The 7,071-nt window shown below is 40.7% G+C and overlaps 1 pseudogene; it reads left to right on the plus strand.

Moving 5' to 3' along the window:
• Positions 1 to 243: 243 nt before the first annotated feature.
• LOC101428301 (germ cell-less protein-like 1 pseudogene) lies at positions 244 to 1,740 on the plus strand (annotated as a pseudogene).
• Positions 1,741 to 7,071: the final 5,331 nt, after the last annotated feature.

A 7,071-nucleotide genomic window follows, 5' to 3' on the forward strand; every position in this document is an offset into this window, starting at 1 on the left:
AAGCCCACATTGAAAAGGTTGTTTAGTGTGCCTACCCCCTCCGCTTTCCGCGAGAGCAGGGCGCCGCAGGGCAGGGCACGACGGGACAGGGTGGGGCGTGGCACAGCGTGGTGTGGCGTAGCGTCCTCCGTGACGTTGGAGGTAGGCGTAAACTATTCCCAGCAGCACTCTGGGTCTGAGCCAGTTCCGGAGGAAGGCACGCCAAGTTGAGGAATTGTGTTTGGTGCTCTTGAGGTTAGGACGATGGGCGCACTGAGCAGTCGGATGCTGTGGCGCAGCAGGAGGCATGACCCAGAGGAGCCGGGTGATGCAGGGGAGGAGGTGATGGCAGCAGCAGTAGTAGTAGAGGAGAGAGGGGAGGGTGAAGAAGCAGGACCCACCACCAGTCAGGGTGGCCGTAAGCGGAAGATGAGCCCAGAAGGGCCACTTGTGAAATCCCCCCCCCAAAAGCGCGCCAAGGACAGGTCCGGGTCGATTTATGAGGCCCTCTTTTTGAAGGGGGAGGACAGTGACGTTCAGATCCGTGCGCTGGGGGAAGAGTGGAACTTGCACAGGGTCTACCTGTGTCAGTCAGGCTACTTTGCTAGCATGTTCAGTGGTGCCTGGCGGGAAACAACTATGAATACAATTGAACTGCTGATGCCTGATGAGAACATTGATCGTGAGGCCCTGCATGAAGCTTTTGGCTCCCTGTATCGAGACGCTGTGCTCATTCCGCCCAGCCGAGTCATTTCCATCCTGGCCACTGCCAGCATGCTGCAGTTGGATGAGCTGATCCAAAAGTGCGGGGAGGTCATGAAGGAGACTGTCGCCGCCCAAACCGTCTGTGGCTACTACTATTCTGCCGAGAGCTATGGGCTCCAGAGCGTCAGGAACATGTGCCTTCAGTGGCTCCTGGACAACCTGATGACGCAGCGTAGTGAGGAGCTATTACGAGAGGTCAGCCAGGATCTCATGAAAGAGCTCATCGCCTCTTCAGAGCTCTTGGTGATCGAGGTGGAGATGGACGTGTATGTAACACTGAAAAAGTGGATGTTCCTACAGTTGCAGCCAGCCTGGACTGGCCCCCGAAGAGCCCTATTGTCCGACGCTGATGCGTGGTTCGCCAGGTACAGGAGGGAGTTGGAGGGCACCCCTTTCCTAGAGACCGAGCAGGGCAGAGCTTTTGTGCCCGTGTTTCAGCAGCTGCGGCTTGCCTACATCATCTGTGACCTTCCATCAGCACGTATCATTGACCAGGACGCGCTGATCCCTGCCACGTGGCTTACTCCGGTATACAAAGAACAGTGGCTTGCCCTGCTCCGGGCTGAGCAAACCAGGGAGCTTGGGCCTGTGGACGTCTGCGTATCTGACCTCCAGGGGAGCAGCATGCGTTGTGGTGGCCAGCTCTGCAGGGATGAGCAGTGCAGTTGGCGGTGGGCAGGCTTCAACTTTGGCTGGGACCTGGTGGTGTGCTACATAAACCGGCGTATCATTTTCCGACGCAGTGCACTGAACAAATCCTGTGGCCTCGGAGTAAGCTTACTCTGGCAGAGAAAGGTTGCATTCCGTCTGCGCCTGTCCTCCTTGGATAAGGCTGGAAAAGCTGTTTTCAGGAAGGACACAGAATACCAGATACTTTCTCTAAGAAAAGATCAAGAGTTAGAGATAGTAAACCTGGAGGACCAAGATGTGGTCTTCCCCATATATGTCACCTGTAACTTCCTGTACCTTCCCCGAGAGGGGCGCTGCCCAGAGTGAAGATTTACACAAAACTCCAGAAAGCTGAGTTGCTCTTCCCTGGGTGACAAGTGTGGGCAGTTAGTTCCAGCTGTCAGCTCCCCTTGCAGGATCAACAAGCCTTGCCCATCTCAGATGAGCAGCATTGTCAGAAAATGTGTTGAACTGTAGTGAATAACACTTGAGACTGTCAAGCATATATGAGTCCCAAAACACTTCCAGAACTCATTCCTACTGTTAAAGTGGCAACCTGTCTTTCTGGTTTACCATCCATCAACCTACATCAGTTCTGTGAAGACCAGTTAAATTTAGAGAGAAACATTGAGCTTACCTGCTTTGCTAATAGTAGTGAACCTCTTTTAAAATGTACATCTCCTTTGGTTTGATTAAATGAATGTTAAAAAATATTTTGAATTCTCTTTCAGTTGATCTGCTTAGCCCTGCCCTGTCCCATTCATTAACCTCACTGCCAGTTTCATTTCCACTGCTCTCCTTTCTCCATTCCCTTCCTATGAGTGTAGTACTTGGCTTCCATGGTTTCTCACATTGTAAGCATATCCAGAATACACCAAGTATCTTCTTTTGTTGGTTAGTCTTCAAAAGAAGAATATCTTGCTTTTGTTGATTAGATTTACTTTAACTTCCTTAGCATTTTAACCTTGGGAAAATGGCAGGTTGGGGATGGGGTAGAAGGAAGAAATTTGATTTTGTAAGATATTTCTTCACTAAATATAATTTTTTCTGTGACATGCTGTCATGAATTATTTATGTAGGCAAAAATACTCTTTAAACACATTGATGGCCTTTGCTTTTCAGAAATAGTTGATGTTCAAATTGTATTTGGAAAGAATGCTTCCCACTTAAGCAGCAGAAATCTGAATGGAGTGCCTTTTAATTATAAAGGAAATTATTTAGTACCTGGAAGCAGAGTCAAAGGACTGGAATCCAAGCAAGTAATTGAAAAAGTAAGGTAGAAAGTTCCTTTGTTAAAAGGGAGAATTGTGCTAGACATGATTTGAATATGTTGGTTTCTTATTCCTGCTAATTTGAATACCACCCCTACCACCCCCTCCCTATAATCTTACTTGTTTTCATTTCATTGAGTGATATTTTGTGGTTAATATGTCAAAGGATTAAGAACACTCTTTCATGTGGACCATTAACTATGAGGTGCAGCGATGCCCAGAGATGTACTTACCAAATGCAATGGATGTGTCATGATGATGGGAAAGAGTGTTGCTGTGGGGGGAGTGGGGGGTGGAGGCGGTGGGGTTGGATGGGACTTCATATTTTTTGAATGTAATATTTTTTAAAAAATGAATTTTAAAAAAGGGGGAAAAAAAGAACACTTTTCAGAGCCCATATAAATAATATACACATACTTGGAAAGAGTGTCAAATTCAAAACAAATTCAAAACAATCAAAAGATAAACTGTTTTATTTAGTAGAAATCAGAATTTTCCTTACCAGTTTATATTTTTTGTCCCAATTAGATTTTATTCTTTGTCACCCAGTGACACATTCAAAAATTACTTTTAACCATTTTATTTTTCTTCCTTAAGGAACGTTTTTAAAAGCTTTGCCATCCCAAACTCACATATTAGTTACAGTAATAATTGTGTATCAAGAATTTACAGCTGTACCCTTCGATGTTTGACCTTATTTGTGTACTTTTCTTTCCACTGTATTGCAGCCTGTGAATTTTCTTATAATCAGTATACCTAGCCAACTACAAACCTCAAACTTCATTTCATTTTAATTTTTAAATAAATTTGGAGAAAGAGTAAATAGTTTTTTACCAGATGGAAAAAAAGTTCTTTAATAGTTTCACTTCTTTTTTATAAATTTACTAAGCAATTTAGAATTGCTTGTTTTCTGAGCCAATGCCAGGATGTCACTTAATCGAAAAGGAGATATCCTCATTCCGAAAATTCAGAGACTTCTTAGCTGAAAGTAAACATTGACTGAGAGATCTGCTTTTGCTTTCCTATTTAAAGATAAATTGCTTTTTACTGTTTACAATAGAAAGATATTTAATAATGGACAAATGGCAACAGCTGATGTACACTCATTTAAATGCTCGCAAAACCAGTCCATTGCCATTTGCCAGCTTGGGCCATGTATCCAATATCAGTCTTTATTTCTTCATTTACATTTATTTTTCTGCTAAGGCTGAGGAAGTAACCTTCCTGCATTAATACTTACTTTGCTTTAAAGCCTCTCAGTAAATGAATGGGAGAGAAGAACAAGATGTTATCATCATGGTACTATTACACAAAACAATAAAAATGGGAGCAAAATAAAAACACTTCTATATAGGATTCAATACAGTCCTTAACAACGATAACAATATATGACTGTCTCTGTAATGTGCCTTTCCCTTTTGATAAGTCTGTATTTGTCTACCTGTCTTTTGGTCCCTGTTTCTGTTTGTCTCTACTGTCTCTGTCTGTCCCTTTCTCTATGTCACTGTCTTATCTCTGTATCTTTGCCTGTCTCTATCAACGTCTGTCTTCGTCTTCTTTTTCTGCTTCTGTCTCTGATTCAGTCCTTTTTTGCCACTCTTGTACTCTGTCTTAAAGTCTTTCTGTTTCTGGTTCTCTGTCTATTTTGATCTGTCTCCATGTCTCAGTATTTGTCTTTGTCTCTCTCCCTTGTCTCTATGTCTGTCTATATCGGCCCCTCTCTCTGCTCCTCTTTGTGAGTACCTTTCTCCATCTGTCTCTGACTTTCCCTGTCTATCTTCATCTGTCTGGTATGTATTTCCCTTTCCCTACCTGTCTCTGCCTCAGTCTGTCTCTCGTTCTCTTTCTCACTCCCCCTTTCTGTGTGCCTCTATCTCTGTTTCTGTTTCTCCTTCTCTTGTCTCTGTGTCTGTCTCTCAGCTGTTTGTCTCTGTCTTTCTGTTTGCATCTGTCAGTCTCTATCTCTATAATATTCTACCTCTCCCTATCTGTTGGTCAGTGCCTCTGTCTTTGTTTCTGTCTGTACCAGTCTATTTCAGTTTGTGTCTTTCTCTGTCCTTTTCTTTCTCTGTATGCATTTATCTCTGTATGATCCTTTCTCTATATTCCTGCCTACACGTCCTTTTCTCCATGCATTTCTGATTGCCTGTCAGGCTGTCCTGTCTCTCTGTATTAGATCTTTTGTTATAGTCTGCTTCTCTGTATCTGTCTGTCACAAGGAGGCAGGACAGAAATAGGATTACATTTCAGTACAGAAATAATTTTCTGTTATATTCCCTCCCAATGGAGTCCACTAGACAGCTTCAGTAGTATGCAAGAAAACAGGTTAGCAGTCCTTGAGTTCATGTTCATAGATGTAAGGTCTGTAAAGCAACAATGACTTATGAAAGAGAAAAGAGGTGTCATCAGTATGTGGAAGGGATGGACAAATATAGCAGACAAGTGCAAAATGCACTATCGTGGACAGTATATATAAACAGCACAAAGATGACATTAAATTCTGATGAGAAATTCATCAATGTGCTGGAAAAACAATACCATCTTTATAAGATGAAAGAAAGAAGGGAATCCCCATGGTTTCTACAGAAAGGTGTTCCACTCCCCCTCCCCCAATTTCACCAAAGGATATGGAAATAAAATGCCCTGATGAGAGTTAAAATAGTAAAATACATCCACTCTGTAAGGACCTAACTCAAACTTTGAGATTAAATTTAAACATTGGGATTTGGGATCCATTAAAAAAAAACGGGTGAAAATGAAAACTCAGGTTTCAGTGTCATCACTTGTTTAGTTAGTATTATGACTCCTATGACATTTATATTTTTTAGCCCACTGGATATTTTATCCTTTTCTTTCCATTTAGCTGTGTGGGCCTTAATGCTTTTCCCGTTATTCAAGCTAATATTTTGAAAGGATTGTACCATCTGCCCCATGTTCCAAGATTTACTTGTTTTTTTTTTCAGTCACCATGCATATGCCATAAACTCTCAAATTCATAGCCCATGCACAGACCTCTCCTTTGACCCCAGACCTCACCATGTCGCAACTGGCTCCACCTCTCCACTTAAAAATCTCAAAAGTGCTGCAATCCCACAAGCAACAAATAGAATTTATGGTCCAGTCAATAAATGATAATCTAATTGTGGCTTCTTTACCCATTTAATTAAATATACAGAAAGGCAATAACATTGATAAGTAGGTAATAAGTAACACGTGTTTTGAAAATTATACTTCAATTTTTTTGAGTTTCAGAAAAGAAACTGGGTCAATAGATTTTCTGATGATCTTATGTCTGACAGATTGTAAAAATATGTCATAAGTGGAACTAATTGTCCATTCATGATATTGTGGATACAGACAGTACTCTTTTCTAGTACACAAGAGAACTGAAATGTACCTCATATTCAAACAGTAAATAACTAATTCATGTATGAACAATCTTCAGGAATGATGTATTCAAACAGTATTAGTGTAAGTTTGAATTAGAGTGTCAACATATTTTCTACAATTTTTATGATTATATATATTCCCAGGTTAGACACCAAAGGATTATTTCACTCGGTAATGGAGCAAAATTCAACACTAATTTAGTCTGAGGTCTCGGAGCAGGGTCATATAAGGCAGTGCAAAGGTTGAAAACAATCTGAACAAATTAATGTTAATGTTTGAATAGCTAAAAGTCTCTTTATTCTCCCAGAAGTATTTGCCACTTAAACATAAACACATAAACATTGGTGACACTTACAACATAAAACAACAATAATAAGACAATAGTAAAAATAGGAAACTAAAAGAAACTGATGGTATTGGTTAGCATGTTTGAATTACATGAGGTTTTATGAAAAGTGGATAAGTGAACTAATTTTTTTCAAGCAGTATGGAAGATCATATTTTGGGAAAAAGTAAAAGATTAAGAATGGGACTCCAGTAGGAGAGGAGACTTACTCTAGGCCTGCATTCTCCAATATATTAGCCGCTAGTCATAGGTAAATATTAAAACTGATTAAAAATCAAAGAAGTGAAAATTTCAGTTTCTGAGTCACACTAGCCATATTTCAAGGGTTCAAAATAGCCACATGTGGCTAGTGGCTAACATACTGTGTACAGTGCAGATATAGAACATGACCATCTGTTTAGAGAGTTTTGTTAGACAGTACCACTCTATAATTAAGTGATGTTTTTAAACTTTTTTAAGTAAGAGAATTGTAGATTATCAGAAAAACCATGCGAAAATAGAGTTCCCATTTACCTGCACCCATTATTAACATTTTGCATTAATGTGGTAACTTTGTTACATTTTTAGAGAAAATACTAACATAATTGTGTTACCTGTAGCTCATAGTTTACATCAGTTTCATGGTGTTGTACAGTCTTGGTGTGTTGTTGT

This window comes from Dasypus novemcinctus, chromosome X (genome assembly GCF_030445035.2).
Source record: "Dasypus novemcinctus isolate mDasNov1 chromosome X, mDasNov1.1.hap2, whole genome shotgun sequence".
NCBI lineage: Eukaryota > Metazoa > Chordata > Mammalia > Cingulata > Dasypodidae > Dasypus > Dasypus novemcinctus.